The sequence below is a fragment of the Notamacropus eugenii genome, chromosome 2, assembly GCF_028372415.1.
Source record: "Notamacropus eugenii isolate mMacEug1 chromosome 2, mMacEug1.pri_v2, whole genome shotgun sequence".
NCBI lineage: Eukaryota > Metazoa > Chordata > Mammalia > Diprotodontia > Macropodidae > Notamacropus > Notamacropus eugenii.
The window spans coordinates 336,138,250-336,160,164 of NC_092873.1; positions in this window are offsets into that span (position 1 = coordinate 336,138,250).

Here is a 21,915-nt window from a genome sequence, read left to right on the forward strand (position 1 = left end):
GGGAAATTAAGTCTTCATATAGCACCTACTCCCACAGTTCCAGGCACTGTGATGTGTTTTTGTTTTTTTAAACAAGTATTTCATTTGCTGCTTGGAATCCTGGGAGTGAGGCATTAATGTTATAACATTTTACGGTTGAGAAAATTGAGGGAAGCAGAGGTTAAGTGACTTGCCCAAGATCACACAGATGGTGTCTGTGGTCAAATTTGAATTTAGGACTTCCTGACTAACACTCGATCTTCAATTTATCAGCTGACTTTAAAGATATAGAAAAAGATCTAGTCTTCCTTATAACATGTATAGCAGTTGTACCAGCTGTCTCAGACGCAACTCATACTTTCCATAAAGTCATTCCCCTGTTCCCACTAGGTAGTGCAGTGGATAGAGCACCAGTGCAGGAGTCAGGAGGACCTGAGTTCAAATCTCACCTCAGACACTTGACACTCACTAGCTGTGTGACCTTGGGCAAGTCACTTAACCCCAGTGACCTCATCCTGGGTCATCTCCAGTCATCCTGATGAATACCTGGTCACTGGATTCAGATGACTGTGGAGGAGAAGTGAGGCTGGTGACCTGCACAGCCCTCCCTCACTCAAAACAAAGTCAAGTGCAAGTCATGTCATTATTTCTCTGATGACATGGTCTTCTTCGGCAACGAAGGAGGAACACACATTATACTCTCTATTCATCATCAGATATAGCCTTTTTTTCCAAATTATGCTAGCCCATTTCTCATACTTTGATTTCACTGAATACCCTGATATATTGCTCAATGTAAACAGCTGTCATTCAGTGTTGTATACAAGAAAGAGTCTCCAATTTTGAGTCAAAAGTCTCAAAATGGGTTCATATTCTGGTTCTGCTATATATATTCTGTGTATCCTTGGGTAAGTCATTTTACTTCTCCTTGATTTGGTTTCCACATTTATAAAATGGAAGAATTGGACTATGTAATTTTTAAAGCCCTTTCCAGTTCTGAATATGCAATTATATCTTTGGAATTACTGACAGAGAATGAAAACTCGGAGTAGAATTGAATGTACAATCTTTCAAAGTTTATTTTGTTCATATTGTATTATTCATGTCAATTTTTCTTACTGGTTTTACTCAGTCCTTCGCAGTTTTGTTAGAATTTTCTAGGTTAGAAAAGGGAGTGCATTGATGTTCTTAACTATTATAGTTTCACCATTTCTCTTTTTAATTCATTCTTTTCTTTCAATTCTTTGTATACCATGCTATTTGGTGTATATTATTTTATTTATATTCGTGCCTTTATGGATAAGTTTCCTTCATTATCTGTTTTAGTCATCCCTTTTTTTACTATGACTTGTCTTAGATCATGATTTTTAAGTTTGTCTGAAGTATAAGAAGTTCTGATTTAGCCCTTAGTTTGAACTATGTTACATTTCCAGCATGCGCCTTGCAAGTACTATATTGTTAGATTTGGAAGTTCTTATTTATTCTATTTCCTTTTTCCATTTTATGCTTATCTTATTAATACTTACAATTATGATATTTAAATGTGTATTTCCATCTTAAACCTTTTATTCACTTTTCTCCTACCCCCTTTTATGAAGAAAAAGATGAGAGAAATAGGATTAACACTGAGTGATCTATAATGGATCTTCCATTCTGCTAAACTTCTCTCTTCATCTTACTCAGTGCCTTATTGCTGGTTCTTATTCTTTTTTTCTTTTAATAAATGTCTTATGACCCAGTCTTCAAGACTGAAGATTGTTTTGCTTATGATGATTCCTCTCCCAACTCTTTGCTGTCTCTTAAAATTTGTCCTTGCTGCCAACTATTTCAGTTAAGCTTAATGTATTTCCCTTAACAACCATCTGTTTTTTCAATGTATTGTTATGTGTTCAACCTTCCTTTGTCTAGTTCTGATAAAAATGAGACATGTTATTACTCCATCTTCCACCTCTTTCTTGATATTTGTTCACTCTTCTTGAGGACCTCAATTATAAGTAAACTCATTCTCTTCTTTATTTCTTTCCAGTGCATTATGTTTCTCTTCTTTCTTTCCACTCATAGAACTACAAAGGGGGCAGGTAGGTGGTGCAGTGGATAGAGCACCAGTGCAGGAGTTAGGAGAACCTGAGTTCAAATCTCACCTCAGACACTTGACACTCACTAGCTGTATGACCTTGGGCAAGTCACCTAACTCCAGTTGCCTCATCCTGGGTCATCTCCAGTCATTCTGATGGATATCTGGCCACTGGATTCAGATGGCTCTGGAGGAGAAGTGAGGCTGGTGACCTGCACAGCCCTCCCTCACTCAAAACAAAGTCAAGTGCAAGCCATGTCATTATTTCTCTGATGGCATGGTCTTCTTCAGCAACAAAGGATCAATACACACAGAACTACAAAACAATATTTTTAAAAAAAAATTAAATTCCTCTGTAATCCTTGATGCTATCATTCTACATTTAATATGATTTATCCCCTTAAATTGTGCACATAGTCTTACCTTTCTAGGTTTCTCTTGACTATTGTGTTTACATTTCAAAGGGTCTAATTAATTTTGGTCTTATTATCATGAATGCAGGAAAGTCCCCCATTCTATTAAAAGCTTATTTTTAACCATATATTGTTACATAGGATATATGGCAGGCAGGTGGGCACATCCCAATACTGGGCCTGATGTCAGAAAGACTCTTCTTCCTGAGTTCAAATGTGGTCTCAGACTCTTGACCCTGGGCAAGTCACTTAACCATGTTTGCCTCAGTTTTCTCATCTGTAAAAATGAGCTGGAGAAGAAAATGGCAAACCACTTCAGTATCTTTGCCAAGAAAACTTCAAAGGGGTCAATTGAAAAGTAACTGAACAATTATTATATTCAGTCTTACGGGCTAAGTCATTCTGTGAGCCTTTATTCTTTGTTTTTTTGAATAAAAAATTCCAAGATTTTCCTTCTTCGAAGATTTAGCTGTTAAATCTTGTATCAACCTGACTGTTTCCTTCATACATTAACTCTTTCATTCAGACAACTGGTTGTACTTTTTTCTTTAACTTGGAAGCTCTGGATTTTGTCTGTTTTGTTCATAGAAATTTTTATGATGGAGCCTTGTATTGGTGACCAGTAGATTCTTGCTATTTTCACTTTTCCTTTTGGTTCTAATAAGTTTGAGCAATTTTCATACATGATTTCATGACATATAATCTTTTCTGGTCATGGTTTCTAAAAAGACTGATGAGTCTAAAATTATTTCTCCTTAGCCTGTTTCCAGGTAAGTTGTTTTTGATAGCAGATAACTTATATTTTCTTCTTTTTTTAATTTTTAATATTTTTCTATTATTTCTTGTTGTCTTTTTCAGTCATTGAAATAAAGCCTAAGTTTTTTTAAAATACATTTATGTGTTATACTTTTCATTTCAGGCAGTCTTTTACTGGAGTAAGTTTACTACCTTCTGAATGTACTTGTTCAATCTTTTATTTTTTTCCTCCAGGACACTTACTTCACTTATAATTTCATTTAAAAAAAACATCTCTTGTTTAATTTTATCTAAGTATTCTTATAGATCCCATGGTCAAGACTTCCCTTCCCCTTCCTTCCCCATTGAAAATATAGTTAGAGCTGTGAAGCTTCTGTCTTCTTCTGGGTTTATATTTGTTTGACTTGATTCAAAATATTTATTTATAATACTCAGAATTTTCTTCTATTTGCTCACATATTGATCCTCATATCATGATTTTGGACTTTGTTGCAGGTTCAGGTTCAACCATTTCCCACATTCTTGGGTGATGTTGTTGGGTCATGTTTAGTCTTAAAGAGGTTAGAATTTTGATTTCCTCGGCTTCAGACTGTAGCTTCCAATTTGTGTGTAATGTCTGCATTTAGAGCTCTCAGAAGTTTTAGCAGGTCCCTTCCCCCATGCATCATCTGGATTCAGAGAACTATGGTCTCCAGGATATTCTCAATAAGCTCTGGCCAGATTGATATGCGGGGGTAACTGGGGGTAGATACAGCATCCTGATCCCAGTTCTGTGGCTATTGTCAGAGTGGTAACCGTACTGAGGTATTTTTCTGTTTTTTGTTTTGTTTTGTTTTTTACCTTTCTGGAAATTCCCCTTTTGAGCATCAAGGCTTCCAGTCCCTTGGTTATAGAATACAAGATTTCTTACCCTTTAGAACACCTCAGGTCAGAGTGATATGGACTTTCAACTTCTCTGGGACATTGCTGTCACAGTCCTGCTGGTTCCATCCCTACAGACAGAGGGGTGGTAGGACTGTAGATTTTTAAAATCCTTGGAGCACCATGAACTTGGGATTTCCTGACATCTGTACCTCAAATACAGAGCTTTGAAGCTGATGGGCAAACCATACCATCTCTTATCCAATAGCAGTTGGCTTCCGCTTATTCATCCATGTCTGCTCTTGCTTTCTTAGTGGGACTCCCTTTCCTGTGACTGATAGTTTCTGTTTTTGTACAACTCTCAGGTAGATGAAGGCTCTAATTGTAGATATTCTTTGAATTTCTTAAACATTATTTGGTCAGGAGTCACTTTTAGATATTTGTTAGAGTTGATGTGGCAAACATAGCTTCTCTGTAGTCTTTTACCTCACCATGTTAATCAAAAATCTGAGACAACTAATCTTTACATCAGCACAAGAAAACTTGCTTATATCATCCTGACTACTTCAATTTGATTTATAATTTCTCTTTGTCCTTAACACAAACCTAACTGGCTCCCAGGTGAGGGCTACGGAAATGAATGAAAGTGCTACTACTTTCATCCTGGATCCTGAGGTCTTTGTTGAATAAACCGGAAATGCTGCCATATAAGAATTCTGTGTTTTCCAATAGTTAGAATGTAGCCTCTTCCCTCCCCCCATGTACCCCAGTTTTCATATAAGCCATGATGGCCTAGCAACACGTTACATCATTTGTCTTAGGACACACTGAAAGTGTCATAGGGCCAACCTCAAAAGCAAAGCTACAACTGCTGGTCAGCCAACCCAGCCTTCCCCCAGCTTCCAAAGAAGATTTAGTATTTGTAAACGTTTTCATGTTTATAATTTACATTTGGAAGAAAAAGAAAGAAATGGGTAACTTTTGTCCCAAATGCCTACAGCATGTAAGTGAATGTCAACTTCTAGGGTCACTTGAATGATGTTTTATAACTGCAGACAAATGATTCAGTTTGTTGCAGACTGAATGAGCACATGTCAGCCCCATTACTCTTTGCTTTTGGACATATGGCATTATGTCATTAACTCAGGAGATCGACAGGGGTACAAAAGTGGAACCATATGTGTCGTAACAAGAGTAAATATATGTATTTTAATCCTATCGTATGACAAAGGTGGAGATGTTTGCTCTCTGCCAATGGTTATTTTATGTGTTGCACATCGTATTCTTCTGTTATCAAGTATATCCTTTGAATACAGGAGTGTTCAATGAGTGGTGTGCTCCTTGGATAGAGGCCAGGGATTCTAAAATGAAATTTAGGAAGGAAAGGATAAAATAAAGTCCTACATGCATCTTCAGTTCATCATCATGTTGAATTAATACATGGTTATGAAGGAAAAATACTTGGTTTTTCATTATAGAGGTCATATATACTAGAACCTTGATACAATTTGGAGTCAACTAATGAGTATTGGCTGTTTGCTTGGCAGTATTTAGAGGTGCCTGTCACATTCAGAACCTTCTCTTTCTTCCTCTCAGAAGAGATACTTTCACTTTTCCTAGTACTGTGATACGGAAAAGATGACCTGAGTGAAACTAACAAAGTGTTTTATAGACTTTAATGAAAAAGACATACCATTTAGGCAAAGGCAACAGGGACTCTTGAAAAGGCTGAATTTCACTGAATATTTCCCTGAATGCATAATCTCCTAGTCCATATCAGTTTTCTGCTGATTTTCTAAGATTACATCAATTGGATTATTATGGCATAAAGAGAGAGATATGAAGATACAAGTTACTTTTTAAATATATTAGGAGGCAAGAAATCATACTTTATAACTATCGGATTTGTTTGGAGTCCCTGTCAACCTAAGTTTGCATGTGAAATTATTTTCATAAACTTTTTAAAACTGGGTTCAAATCTCACTTCTGACACTACTTAGGTGATTTTAGATAAGTTACTTATCACCTCTTAATCCTAGTTTCACTATTTTTAAGATGATGGATGGATGGATGGATGGTTGGATAGATACATAATAGAAAGATAGTAGATACAATGCTTATTAAATAAGAATAATAATGATATTTATGTAATATATGTATATGTTTATTCAGTATGCCCTAGTCGCTTATGACTTTTCTTTGTTCCTGATGCCTCAAAAGAGCCAAAAATTATAATTGACTTTGAAGAAGTCATGATAAGGAAGTCAGTGAATAAAAGTCATTTTATTCTGTTCTGCTAATGTCACCTTCTTCAGGCCACTTGTCTCCCATCATAAAGCAATCTTGGAGCTTGGCCTTCATCTTAATATCATTTTATTTTTTTAGTTGCACATCAAATGCCACCCATTACAACAAATGCTAGGGCTGAATCACATCTTTTGAATCTTTTTGAAAAATTTATTTCCTTTGATAGTTCACTGGTTTTTAAATAAGCCAGGAAAAGACAAGATTGTTATTGGAACAATGATCTCTAAAAGGTATAGCATCTCTCTTCCTTGAAGAAAGAAAAACAATCTACGTTGTCCTTATGACCTTTCATTTCCTAGAGTTAAAATTCATTGCAGTCCATGAAATCTATGAAGACAATTTTTAAAAATAATTTTATTGATAAATTTTGTTTTTATATGTCTTTTGCAGAAATATCCCCTCAACACACACGCATACACACACACACACACACACACACACACACACATCTCCTCACTTTAAAATCAAACTCTTCTCTGTAAGAAGGAAAAAGTTAAGCAGGATCATACGTGTCTGATAATATGTATTTTTCTGTAGTAGTTCCCTACCCCTCTATGGAAAGGAGAGATATATGGTTTCATTATCTGTTCTACAGGATTGTTGTTGTAATTATTGTTTTCCAGTTATTCATTGGCTCATCTTCTTTTTAGCCACTTTTTTTTCTAGTTTATACCAAGAGGTGTCAAATTTGTTGCCTATAGACTGCCAGTTATAGGCTGTAAGACTCCTAAGTCTCACCCAAACTAGATTAAAATATCATTTGAATTAACTATTAATTGAAAGTAATTTAAATAATCAACTAATAATCAATTGCCAATAATTAATGATGATTAATTTTAGTAATTAAGTTTTAATGAATAATGTGCCATAGACAAGGTTAATTTGTGGTTTTCTAAGTCAACATGCAGCCCACAGGTTTCCATTTCTATTTGAGGTCTACACAACAAATTTAACTTAATGTAGTCATCCTGTATATTCCCTTGTTTCTGCTCATTTCAGTCTGTATCAGTTCATATTATTCTTCCCATGTGTCACTGAATTGACAAAGGTCTCTTTGAAAGGCTTGGTTAGAAATAGGGGATATATCATATCAATCATTTCCTTTCTATTCCCACTGCCACAGTTTCAGTACAGACCCTCACTACCCTGGACTTCTCTATAATTTCTTTATACTTTCCTGCCTGTGTACTTTCACAGCTCCAATCCATCCTTCATACAACCATCTAACCAGCCTTCAGTGTCATTAATCTTCAAATCAGTGCCTGGGGTAGTTGATACAGGGCTGAACTTGGAGCCAGCAACATTTGGCTTCAGATTCTGCTGCTGGCATTTGCAAGTTGCATGATCTTGGCCAAATCAATTGACCTTTCACTCTTAGTTTGCCCAAATGCAAATTGACCAAATGCATAGCTATATTATTTAGAGCTATGAAGAGGTTCAAATGAGATTAAATATGTAAAGCACGTATAAACCTTAAATTTTCATATACATGTAAGTTATATATGTAAGTTTCTATGCTCAAAATTCTTCAGAAGTTTTCCTGATTTGAAAAGCTTAAACTCTTGTATCTATTTCTCAATACTCTCCACAGCTTCATGCCACACTATCTTTTCAGCTTTATCTCATATATACATGCTATGTTCTAGTCAAATTACTAATCCTGCTCACAATTCAGTCATTATGACTTCTCTAATTCTGATTCTGATTCCTGTAATGTCAGTCCTCTTCTTTCATTGACCATCAAATTCCTGCCCATTCTTTGAAGATGAACAAGTTCCAAAGCTATGTTTCTAATAGACTACTGTACATTAGAAGGGACCAAATTACTTTCCTCAGTTCTAATACTTTCTTCCCGTGTCACATTGGATTATTTTATGTACATCCTGGGACATATGAGCCCCACTTTGAAAATAACTTATTTAGATAAAGAAAAGAACCATTCTAACCCAGGACAACAAAAATAAAAAGAAATGAGGCTTTATGCTTGTCATATGTATTTCTTCTTTTTTTTTTGGTGAGAAAAGCAATTTCATCTTTTCAGTTTTGTTGAAGCTTTGCAGGTAAGGGTTTTACTTCATGAAATCTTTCCCTAAATTCTTTCTCTCCTAGGACCTTGATTAGAACTATATGTCTCTTTCACGAACTTATTTTCTGGTTTTTGTTACGATCATTTGGGCACAAGACATCATGGCATAATGGCTAAGATCATTTCATGTAGGTGGGCCAAAAATTGCATAAACTCCCACTTGGCACTTTAGGTTCATATGTGAGCCACTGGATAACCCTATAGTATTCCTTATTCTTCATGGAAAAGAATAATACTGTACTATAAGAGGATTTTTTTTTGAACTTAGAATTGCAAGGTTTTCAAGAGCCACCCTTGGAGTAAGGAAAATTAGGATCAATTCCTGTCTCTGCCACACAGGACAATGGATATATATCCCTAAAGCTTTTGGTGAATCCAGAAAATTCTCTAAAACTATAATCTGCAGTAATGGAGGGATTTCCTATGCCGGGAGTTTCCAGAACTGATGAAATCACAGTTTGGTATCAAAAACTGAAACAAAAGTGGGTTTGGGGATGTAACATATCTACAGCTATAGTAAAGTTAGTTCATACTGACTGAGGTCAGCTGCTGAATTTTCATTGTGAGCATTTAAAATTGAAAAATAGGCAAATGTTACATGTCAGGGATGGATTTATTATTTTATTGATTGTCTAGACTTAATAAAGTGGTAGAGAAAATGTCAATAATTCTGATTAAACATAAACATGTTGTGCATGTATTTTGTTTGTTTATGGAGTGCTGATTGTTAAATATTTACTAGCACACTTCTCATCATAACCCTCTCTTAGATTACAACTTCTATAGATAACATTATGTGCAGTTTATTTATTCGTTCTTATATCGCTATCAGTATCTAATTCAGTGACCTACGTGCACCTAGTCAGAACAAAATAAAATTTAGCTCACCGGATAGAATACAGAAAGAGCTGAGTTCAAATCTGGCCTCAGTTACTTACTAGCTACGTAACCCTGGTTACTTAACCCTGTTTGCTTTAGTTTCCTCATCTGTAAAATGAGCTAGAAAAGGAAATAACAAACCATTCCAGTATCTTTGCCAAAAAAACTCCAAAAAAGGTCACAAAGAGTCATATACAATGAAAATAACTAAACAACAAAAAAATGAGGACAATAACTTCCCCCTTTCCCAGGGTTGTTGTGAGAATCAAATGATATAAAATTTGTAATGCGCTTTGCAAATTTTAAAGTGCTATATACACACCATGATGATGATAATGATGAGGATGAGGATGAGGATGATGATGATAGTTTTAAAAGCAGTGGAATGAAAAAGAACATTTCTCTCCTGAGAGGCTACTGTTTCCTGCTTATTCATACTCTGTTTACTAACCAGGATTTATTGGTTCTATGTATATCTTTGAGTGGTTTTTTTAGGATACAGGAATTTTTAGTCCAAGTGTTATTGATGGTCTGTTGCAATTTGGTGGAAATAGTGTAGCAAGAGAATACAAGGTAAGATTGCATATACATGGTTTGTTATTTTCTACATCCATATCATCCTTTGTCCTCTGTCATCTGCTTTGTAATTATTGTCGTTGTTTTATTTGTTTCTTGTTTGTTTGTTTTTCCCCTATTCACATACAAACTTGAAATTTGTAGGGATGGTGAGATTTAGACAACTGGTTTGTGAAGCTAATTGTTAGTGACATGGATGAAATCACTGAAATCTTCGGATTACATGCTCCTGGCTACCCAGCAGTTGCTACAGAAGCTCATCTGTTACTCAATATATGACTTAGTTGAGACCACAATGGAAAAAAAAGCAGAGAGAGAGAAAATAAAAGAAAAGAAAGACGTAATTGCAACTTTTTTCCATGCTTCTCTGACAATCAGTTGCAACTGATTTGTAGGTCAATATTTTTATCTGCAAGTGGACCACTTAGCCTTGCACAAATGAGGAAAATAAATTTGAAGGCATATAAATAAATAACATTATTGATTTTACTATATGTTAGCAGGATAAACAAAATCCTTCCAAGTGAAATCAAGCTTTTCTCTCTATATCTGCTATTCCAGTTACAGTATCATAGATTTAGATGCAGGAAGGGCCCTCAGAGACCATCTAGTCCAATATCCTGTGTCATGGATGAGAAAACACAGGCCTGTTTTATGGATAATGGAGTTTAAGTGACTTGCCCAAGGTCACAGAGGTAGTATGTATCAAAGGCAATTAATCAGTCAACAAGCATGTATTAAGTATCAGCCATACATCAGGCACTATGATAAAGCACTGGGGATCCATGAAAATGCAAAAACACTCCCTGTCCTTGAGGAGGCTACATTAAATGGAGAGACCACATGAATATAAATCCAATAGGTACACAAAAGTCACATAAAGAGAAGAGGGATAGCAATAAAGACCTAGAAGGCAACGTTTGCACTTGGATTTGAAGGAAGCCAAGGATTTTAAGAGATGTTAGTCAGGAGGTTGGACATTCCAGAAATGGTAGCCAAGTACAAAGGCACAGAAATAGGAGACAGAGCATTGTGTGTGAGAAGCAGCAATTAGACGTATACAGTTGTATTATTGAGTGTGTGTAGAGGAAGGTAGTGTGTGAGAAGCCTGGAAAGTTTAGAAACAGCAGGTACTGAAGATTTCAAAATGAAAAACAAATAAACAAACAAAAAAAGGAGGTAATAAAGAGTCACTGGAGCCTATTGAGTAAGGGACTTAGATAGTTTAACCTGTGCTTTGGGAAAATCAATACTGTCTGTTGGTCTCTGGAGAATGGATTGAAGTGGAAAGAGAAGAGAGATAAATGAAAATGATAATGAAATTGTCCAGGTAGGAGGAGATAAAGGTCTGAACTAGGATAGTGTCTGACTGAAAGGAGAGAAAGGAGCTATATGCAAGAGATATTGTGGAAGTGGAAGCATAAAGATTTAGCAAATGATTGAATACATGAAGTGAGTGAGCAAATGAGAAAGAAACGACGTTATGAACTTGAGTAGCTGGAAGGATGATAGAATCTTCAATAATAATAGGAAAGATGAGATCAAGGATAAGATTAGAGGCAACGTGTTTTAGACATGCTGAATCAGAGATGCCTATAGGACCTCCATTTTCGAATATCCAATAAGAAGACCTAGTTAGAGTTCTAGCTAAAAAAATTATCAGCTGTGTGTATTAGACAAGTCCTTATCTATAAGTGGAGAAATGAAGATAATAATTACAGGGACTACCTCATACATTTTTTGTAGGGGATATACTTTGTAAAACATAAAACTTTACATGAATTTGAATTATTATTACTAAAATTATTATTAATTAAAATCACACTGGCTAAGAAAGTATGGCAAGGTTACAACTTATACTAAAGTAATGAGTGGAACACCATTAAGATCATAAATCAATCAAAGTCTCAAAATATTACTGTAGTGAGTACTGAGACATTTTCCCTTAGCTTCTTCTCCTATTTGAATGACTGAGAAAAATAAACAGTATCTGAATGTCAAGGAACGATGTTGATAACTTGTGGAAATGCAGGGGAAAGGGACTTCTGACAACCTGGGAGAGAAGGAAGACTTCCTCTGACTAATGGAAAGTAAGGAGGAAAGACAGGGCTTGTGTTGGGAGAGGAGCGATTTACACCCAAAAACTCTGATATTTACAAATTTATAAGTCATTCTGGAACTTTAAAACACCTTTGGGACTAATAATTGCTCATCAGGAATCTCTGTTTTGGTTTTCTTCTCTAAATAAAGCTAATATTTGGAACTAACATTTGCTTGCAAGTGAAGGGTTGTTCTCAGAGTAAAGGGACAAGAAAAAAATCATGAAAAAATTTAAAAAGGAAGCAACAGAACCTTGCACTATGACAGGCTAAACATCAATCTATGTGGAATCTGTGATGATACAAGTTCATATATGATTCTAAAGGAATTGTTAATTATAATAACAAAAGAAAATTGTGGTGAGTTTTCTTTATCAGATATTGATAGACTAGATGGTCACTGAGGTGTTTCACAAATCTAAAATTACCTGGTTTTGTGATTCTTTTCATAAGGAAAATAGTCTGAAGCCTGTAGGCAAGAGGAAGGAGAAGGGAATAAATGTGTATTAAGCATCTACTTTGTGCCAGGCACTGTGTTAAGCACTTTGCAAATATTTCATTTGATTCACACAACAACCCTGTGAGGCAGATGCTCTTATTATCCTCATTTTACAACTGAGAAAATGGAGGTAATTGGAGATTGTGATTTGCCCAGTGTCACACAGTTGTAATCTGAAAACAGACTAGAACTCAGGGCTTCTTGTCTCCAGGTGCAGTTCTCTATGGATGTGTTGCTTAGCTACTTAGGTAGGAAAGTCACATAGTGTATGTCCCTTGCCCACCAATTATAGCTGAAAGAGCAAAGGGGTGGGGAGCCCTATATAATGAACTAACAGACAGAGCTGGAGGCACCATTTCCATGAGGCACTATCCCCATAAGACATACCATGACTCTGGAACTTGCATTGGGAATTGAATTCAGGAGGTCAAATTGATGGAGGTGATTGGTAAAGGTAAAATATAGCATTTTCCTTGAATTCTTGACCTGCAGGGAAAGGGAAAATGAATCATAGTAACATTACATTTCAAAGATAGTTAACTTAGAAACCTGTAAGATATTGAACAGGCACAGAACCAAATCAAATATGTGATATTTCTGAAATTTCCCTATGCTGTACACTATTGAAAATGTTATTTGCCTGCATCGACTTTTAGCAAGGGATAGTTCTACACATAAATCTTGGGCTCCCATGACAGACCCCCTCTACCCAACCTCTTCTGGCACCAGCTCTTTCTAATGCGAATGTTGTTGACCATACACGTTGTACCCTAATGGTCACCTCAAGCCAAGTCTCCAGTGCTTGTATTCAGGTAGAAGAGGCATAAATGAACAAACAGTTCCTTCACTGTTGAGTGACCAGAGAAATGGGAAGCATCAATGAATCAATCAACCACTCAACCAACTATGTGCCAAACCCACGTACTGGGTTCTAGGAGACAGAATTGGTACATTTCTTACCTTTAAAAGTACATTTTATTCATGGAAACAACGCACACATACAGAAGAATATATACAAAATCCACATGAAATAAATAAATATAAATTTTTTTTTCTGGAAGGAAGAACTAGCAGTTAGGGGGCTAAGGAAAGGTTTCCTGTAAGAGACAGCATTTGAACTGAACTCAAAGGAAACTAGGTAATCAATAAGGTGGCAGTGAGAAATAAATGCAAGCCAGATGAATATAATAACCTCTGAAAAGGCACAGAAATGGAAGATGGAATATTCTATGTGAGGAAACAGCAAGAAATCCAGTTTGGCTTGGCCATAGAATGAATGAGACATGTATATAAAATAAACCCATATTGATGAACCAAAACCAGGTGGTAATGGATTTTAAATGCTATACAGCAGAGTTCGTGTTTGGTCCTTGATGTAGTAAGGAGTCATTGGAGTTTGTTGAACAGGCAATTGACTTGGTCAGATCTGTGCTTCAGGAATATCATTTTGGCAGCTATGCAGAGTGGACTGAAGAAAGGAGAGACTTTATGGAGGCTAATAAACACCACCTTTCATAAAGTATTGAACAGTTGTTCAATCAAGGAAACCATTTGGACACTAGGGATCAGGGATCCAGAAGCTTTAATTGGGTTCCCTTAATGAAATCTTGGGACAGCTAGGTGGTTCAGTGGATAGAGTGACTGGCCTGGAAACAGGAAGACCTGAGTTAAAAACCCAGCCTCAGACATTTACTATCTGCATGACTCTGGGCAACCCACTTAACTTTGCTTACCTCAGTTTCTTCATTTGTAAGTTGAGTTGGAAAAGGAAATGGCAAACTACTCCCTCCAGTATCTTTGCCAAGAAACCCCAAATCAGGTCATGAAGAGCTGTACAGGGTTAAAAAGCACTGAGCAACAATAAATTTTGCAATATTGTTATTATTATGGTTTTCCTGATTTTGCTCATTTCATTCTACACTAATTTATACAAGTCTCAGATTTCTCTGAAGCCATCTCTTTCATCATTTCTTAAAGCACAGTCATATTCCTATGCCATGATTTGTTCAGTTGTTCCCCAACTGATGAGCACATTATTGACAAAAATAAAATCTTTCCCCTATGGTCTCCATGCATTGCTCTATCTCCTTGTCTTTGTATTGATAGAAATGACCTTTTTGTGCCAGTTCAGCCCACAGAGATCAGCAGGATAAAATGAAGTTCTTTCCACTCCTCTACTACCACCCCTATGCTTAGCTGCTCTGATGTCCATTTCTGCTCAAAAAGACAAGTCCCAGGTCTTAGAGACCAGGTTCCACAAGTAGGGCCACCCTAAGCAAAATGCTTGATCCTTGTTTTTAATAGTTCCACTTTTTATGCTCCTTTTCTCCCTTTGGCTCCCTGAACATCTATGATCTTCACTCTTAACCCTTGGAACATTATCCTCCCTACTCATGGATGCTCAGACATTCAATAAGCTTTAATTAAGATTATTGCATTCCAACATCATAGAATGAGCATCCTCAGAAGGAATCCCATGCTTTTTCAGGTGCCTCTAGCCCATTAAGACTTAGCTATACATATTTTCACTTCTTCTCTCACCTCCAACACCTCCCACTCCCATCTTCTCTGTATTTAATTCTTTATAGTTTCAAAATTCAAGGCAGCAGGGATCATCATGACTCTCTTTCTAGATGGATTTATTACCTATGTGAGAGTAAGTTACTTGACCCCCCTGGGCCTACTCTCTCCTTTATAAAGTAAGGGAGTTAGAATGAACAGTGTAATACTTTATCTGGAATTGCAGAGTATACTTTTCCAATCATGTATCTCAACCAATATGTGTCAGACACAGGAGTTCAACTCAAATATTCCTGACTCACAATCCAGGTCTTTAGTGACTAGATGAGGGCTACTTTGCAATTTGCTTCTATTCTGGTAAATTAATCTAGGCTAATATGAGAAGATGAGAGAAGTGAAATAAATATATAGGCCTTTCACCGACTGACTCAATAACATATATATATTAAGGATGGCCTAAACCATGCATACCCTTTGACATAGCAATTTTATTACTAGGCATATACCTCAAATATATCAAGTGAAGAATGAAAGGATAAACATATACGAAAGAATTCATAATTGCATTTTTTTGCTTTACCAAATAACTGGAAACAAAATGAGTGTTTATCAGTTGGGGAATAACTGAATATATCATGGCATAGGAATACTATTGTGCTTTAAGAAATGATGGAAGAGATGGTTTCAGAGAAATCTGAGATGTATAAATTAATGTAGAATGAAGTGAGCAAAACCAGGAAAACAATAATAACAACAATATTGTAAAAATAATTATAAAAAAAGTCTGTACTTTAATCAATGCGATGGCCAAAGAGTGCTCCAGAGTATGCTGATGAAGGATGTAGTCCACCTCCTAAGACAGGGGTGGTAGATAAAAGGAAAAGAATAGGACATATATATTTGGACACAACAAATTGGAAGTAGCAATTAGACAAGTACAAGAATTACCAGATGAGAATAAATGAAAAAGGGGTAATCAAAATTTTAAATGCCAAAATGCTAAAAAATTTAAGGAGGATAAAACTGAGAAAATATTTTATTTAATAATTAAAAGTTTATTAATAATATGGAGGAGAGAATAGTTTCTGTAAACAGTGGGATCCAAAACTAGATTACATGGGGTTGATGAGGTCAACTTTTCTTCAAAATCAGTTTATGAGTAAAGGGGTGGATAGACAAACAGATTGAGGAGGAAATAGAATCAAAGTTGCTGTTCTTGCCCTGAAACTGTGGGTCTATTTCAAACTTTTGTCCTAAGTCCTCTCTCTTCTCTTGCTAATTTTTCTTTGGAAATCTCATCTATCCATCATAACTTTAATTTTACCTCCATAGATATGAATCACAAATCTATAGCCTGAGATTGAGACTTATTATTCCAAAAGCTTGCTTGAAATTTTTTTCTTGAATATCCCATAAAACCAAAAATTAACATATTCAGAATTGGACTCACCCTCTCCCCTAAGATATCCACTTCTTCCATTTTGCCAATTTCTATTGATGACAGCATTATCATACCAGCTAACCAGTCCCAGGACCTCTGATCTATCTTTCTTTAACTTTTCTTTTTTTCTTATCCCTCACATCTAATTAATTGCTAAGTCTGGTTATTTCTAACTACACATTATCAACATCTTCCTTTCCATTCGCATTGTCATCATTTTAATTTAGACAATTATTACTTCTTTTTTTAAACTGATTTGTTTTCCATTTTCAACATTCATTTCCACAAAATTTTGAATTTCTTTTTTAAATTAAATTATTTGATTTGTTTTCAATGTTTGACAATCACTTCCATATATCTCAGATTTTTTTCCCTTCCTTCCCCCTGATTCCCCTCCCACCCATTCCCTACCTGAGATGGTGTACTAGCTTATGTAGGTTCTACATGTACATTCCTATTAAATACATGCTGCATAGAAGAATTAAAATGAGTGGGAGAAACCATAAAACAAAAACAAAACAAACATAATACAAAAGAAAATGGTTTGTTTCTCTCTGTGATCCAATTCCATAGTTCTTTCTCTGGATATGGAAGGTGTTTTGCCTCAAGAGTCCATTGGAAATTTTTTAAGTCATTGCAATGAAGTTCTAAGTCTACCAGAAAAATTCCTCGCATGCTGTGGTTGTTGCTGTGTACATAAAATTTTTAATTTTAAATTTTCTCCCTATTCACCCTCTCTCCACCCCAGGATAACATGTATTCTGACTACCCTTTCCTCTAATCTGCCCTCCCTTCTATGACGACTCCCCCCTTATCCTCTTCCTTTCTGTTTTCCTATAGAGCAAGATAGATTTCTATACCCCATTGCCTATATATCTTATTTCCTAGTTGTATGTAAAAACAATTTTAACAGTCATTTTTAAAGCTAGGAGTGCACATTCTCTCCCTTTCACCCTCCCCATCTAACTTCATTTAGAAGGCAAGCAATTTGAAAAAGGTTGTATATGTGGAGTCATGCAAAACACTTCCATAACAGTCATTTTGTGAAAGACTAACTATATTTCCATCTATCCTGTCCCACCCTTCGTCTATTCTATTCTTTTCGTTGACTTGTCTCTCTACCAAACTGTTTGTTTTCGATTACCCCTTTGTCTAATCTGCCGTTCCTTCTGAAACCAAATCCAATGAAAGAAAGGCTCACTTCTTCCCTTTTATCTCCTCCTTCTTCCCCTCCACTGTAAAAATTCTTTTTTGTCTCTTTTATGTGAGATGTTTTACTACATTCTATCTCTCCCTTTTTCTTTGTCCTAGTACATTCTTCCAGCTCTTAATTTTCTTTTTTGGTATCATTCCTTCATATTCATCTCACCCTGTGCACTCTCTCTCTCCCTCCCCCCCCTCCATATACACACACTTACATATACACACAAATATGTGTGTTTGTATATACACACATTCCTTCCAACTATCCAAATACTGAGAAAGGTTTCATGAGTTACAAACATCTTTCCATGTAGAAATGTAAACAGTTCAACTTTAATAAGTCCTTTATTGTTTGTGTTTCCTGTTTACCTTTTCATGCTTCTCTTGATTCCTTTATTTGCAGTCAAATTTTCTATTCAACTCTAGTCTTTTCAACAAGAATGCTTGAAAGTTCTCTATTTTGTTGAATGACTATTTTTTCTCTGAAAGTATTATACTCAGTTTTGCTGGCTAGGGGATTCTTGGTTTTAATCCTACCTCCTTTGACCTCTGGAATATCATATTCCAAACCCTTAGTGTAAAAGTTGCTGGATCTTGTGTTATTCTGATTGTATTTCCACAGTACTCAAATTATTTCTTTCTGGCTGCTCGCAATATTTTCTCCATGACCTGGGAGCTTTGGAATTTGACTACAATATTCCTAGGAGTTTTCCTTTTGGGATATCTTTCAGGAGGTGATAAGTGGATTCTTTCCATAGATATTTTACCCTCTGGTTCTAGAATATCAGGGTAGTTTTCCTTGATAACTTCTTGAAAGATGATGTCTTGGCTCTTTTTGTGATCATGGCTTTTAGGTAGTCCAATAATTTTTAAATTATCTTTCCTGGATCTATTTTCCAGGTCAGTTGTTTTTCCAGTGAGATATTTCACATTGTTTCCTTTTTTATTCTTTTGATTTTTTTTTTATAATTTCTTGATTTCTCCTAAAGTCACTAACTTCTACTCACTTCATTCTAATTTTGAAGGAATTATTTTCTTCAGTAAGCTTTTGAACCTCTTTTTCCATTTGGCGAACTCTGCTTTTTAAGGATTTCTCCTCCTCATTGGCCTTTCTTGGACTTCTTTTGCCACTTGGGTTAGTCGAATTTTAAAGCTATTATTTTCTTCTGCATTTGGGGGAGGTTTACTTTGGTAAGCTGCTGATGTATTTTTCATGATTTTCTTGTTTTACTCATTTTTCTTCCCAATTTTTCCTCTACTTCCCTTACATGATTTTCAAAATCCTCTTTGAGGTCTTCCATGGCCTGAGACCAATTAATATGTTTCTTGGAGGCTTTGGATGCAGGAGCTTTGGCTTTGTTGTCTTCTTCTAGTTGTATATTTGATCATCCTCTTCACCAGTGCTGTAAGACAACATCTCTTCACCAAGAAAGCAAAAATCTATAGTCTGTTTCTTTTTCCCCTCTTTGCTCATTTTCCCAGGCAATTACTTGGTTTCTGAGCTCTTTATTAAGTACTACAGAAGCAGCCACCACTTCAGTAATGTCTACCTCTACCCTGGAGTCTGGGACCCAGGCCAGGCTGGGGCTAGACCCCACTTCCCTCTCAGTCAGGTGAAAGACTCTTGCCATTGACTTTTGAAGTTATCTTTGGTATTTGTGGATTAAGAAGTTGAAATTACAGCATCTGCCAGCGATTTAATCCCCCAGGACTCACTCTAGCTCTGTCCATGCCAGGCAGGAGGCATGACAAACTGCATTCTGCTCCCAGCCAGATGCAACAGACCCTTTCTATCAACCTTCCATATTGTCTTGTGCTGAAAATTTTATTCCAGTCAGTCATTTTGTAACTTCTGCTGCTCTAGAATTTGTTTAGAGTCATTTTTACAGATTTTTTGAGAGGTTTCGAGGGAGAGGTCTAGCAGGTCTCTGCTTCTACTCCTCCATCTTGGCTCCACCCTCTTATCACTTCTAATATAGGCTTTTATAATAGCCTTCTAACTGGTTTCTTAACCTCTAGCCAGCCTTTTTTCCAATCCATCTTTTACAGTTGCAAATAATTCTTTTCTAAATTTTGTGTGTATATATTTATATACATAGATATGTATGTATAAGGATATATGCACACATGCATATATATGCATACATACATATGTACACATGCATATGTGTGTGTGCATGTGTGTGTATTTGTCAAGCCCTTAACCTGTTCAAAAACCATCAACGGTTTCCCATTGCCCATAAGATAAAATGAAAATTCCTTACCATGGCACCTAAAGCCCTTCACAATATGGCTCCAATCGATCTTTCCCACTTTATTTCATAATATTTCCCTTTTCAAAATCTAAGGTGCATTTAAAATGGACTACAGTCTGTTCCCTGATTTCATTCTGCACTCTTCAGCCTCCCATATAGATCACTCATGGTTCACACGAGCTCCCTCTTCATCTCTGCTATTGAAATCCTTCTTTGACTTCATAGACTAAATGAGGTATTCCTTTCTTCATTAAGAGAGAAAGAGGGAAGGAGTAAAGCAGGAAGGAAGGAAGGAAGGAAGGAAGGAAGGAAGGAAGGAAGGAAGGAAAGAAGGAATAAAAAAGAGAAAAAAAGAAGGAAGGAAGGAAGTAGAAAGAAAAATGAGAAAAGAAATGAAGGGAAGAAGGAAAGGAAAAGAAAGGAAAGGAAAGGAAAGGAAAGGAAAGGAAAGGAAAGGAAAGGAAAGGAAAGGAAAGGAAAGGAAAGGAAAGGAAAGGAAAGGAAAGGAAAGGAAAGGAAAGGAAAGGAAGGAAAGGAAAGGAAAGGAAAAAACTTTATAATTATTCCTATTTTTCTTTTCTCTTGGGGAATTCCTTTACAATCTGGAAGAATTTAGTTCATTTTTTTTTTTTTTTGCATGCACTAGTTAGTAGTACCTGTGGAAAACTTGCAGTAATCCTCAATATTCTTCCTGAGAAAACATTGCCCCAGTCTTTGGATGCTAATTAGTTTTCCCTAAATTCAAAGACATGCCATTGAGTTTCCACTACAACAAAATATCTCTTTCAAAATATAACCTTTGTAATTGTAAAAGTAGAGACAAATTAGATCCTATAAATGTACCCTGTCATTTTATCCCAGTATCTTAATAACAGTTTGCACTCACTAGATACTGAATAAAAGTTTGTTGTTATTTTTCTGTTGTTGGTTTGTGGGGCAGGAATCATGGAGTGAAAGACTGTGATTTTTTCTTGACCTATGAGAAGTGAAACAAGCCAAAAACTGAGTGAGTGATGCCAAAGGACTCAAGTGCCAATCTCTTTAAGGCAGCTTACTGTTTAGACTATAACAGAAGTTGGAGCTGCGTGACAGTGTACTGTTCTGGAATGTCGCTGGTCCCACACATGATACCAAGAAGCAACTGGTGCTACCATTACTTTTTGCTCTATGGATATGAAAGTTTTTCATGACTTTATACACATGACGTAATGATATATGAGTCAGGAAGGGACTGTAGAACCAACCAGAAATATTTTAATGGGCTAATATGGTTGTAGATATCTCTGAGACAAGGAAGATTTGCGCTCATTGTGTACAAAGAAAAGTACCAGCAGCTCATGCTATCTATTTGGATAATATAAAATACCAACACATTTTGAAATACATATTTGTTACCTTTTTATTACTGGAAGAAAATACTAAGAACATAAACCATATATTAATAGTAACTGACCACTTCACAGGGTACATGCAGGAATACCTAACTAGAAGTAAAATTTTTCCAAGTGTCTTCTCCTTATAGTAACTTCTCCATGGAATAAGAATTAAACTTTGTTTTCTCAAAATGTCTCTACAGACTTTCTCAAAACTCTCTGGGAAATAACTTATGTTACTTCTTTTTCAGAGCCTCCTGGCACATAGTAATAAATGCTTGTTGACTGAGACTGCAGTCTTATTCACAAGATGACAATTAACTGTCACTCCTCAAACTTCCATTCCCTTTCTCTTAAAGGAACAACAACTATCCCCAAGCTTTGTGAGAGGGACTATTTAAACTGTAGTTTAAATACATATTCTGTAAATACTAGACTTACAAATTGCAAGCATGTGTCACACAGTCCCTATCATTTCCTTGTATAATGTACATTCATCACTAATTCCAGGTTGCTTAAGAATAAACCATGTATAATTTCTACTGGCAATGACCTGGTCCTGAATTGCCATCATAAACCTTTATTTTTCCACAA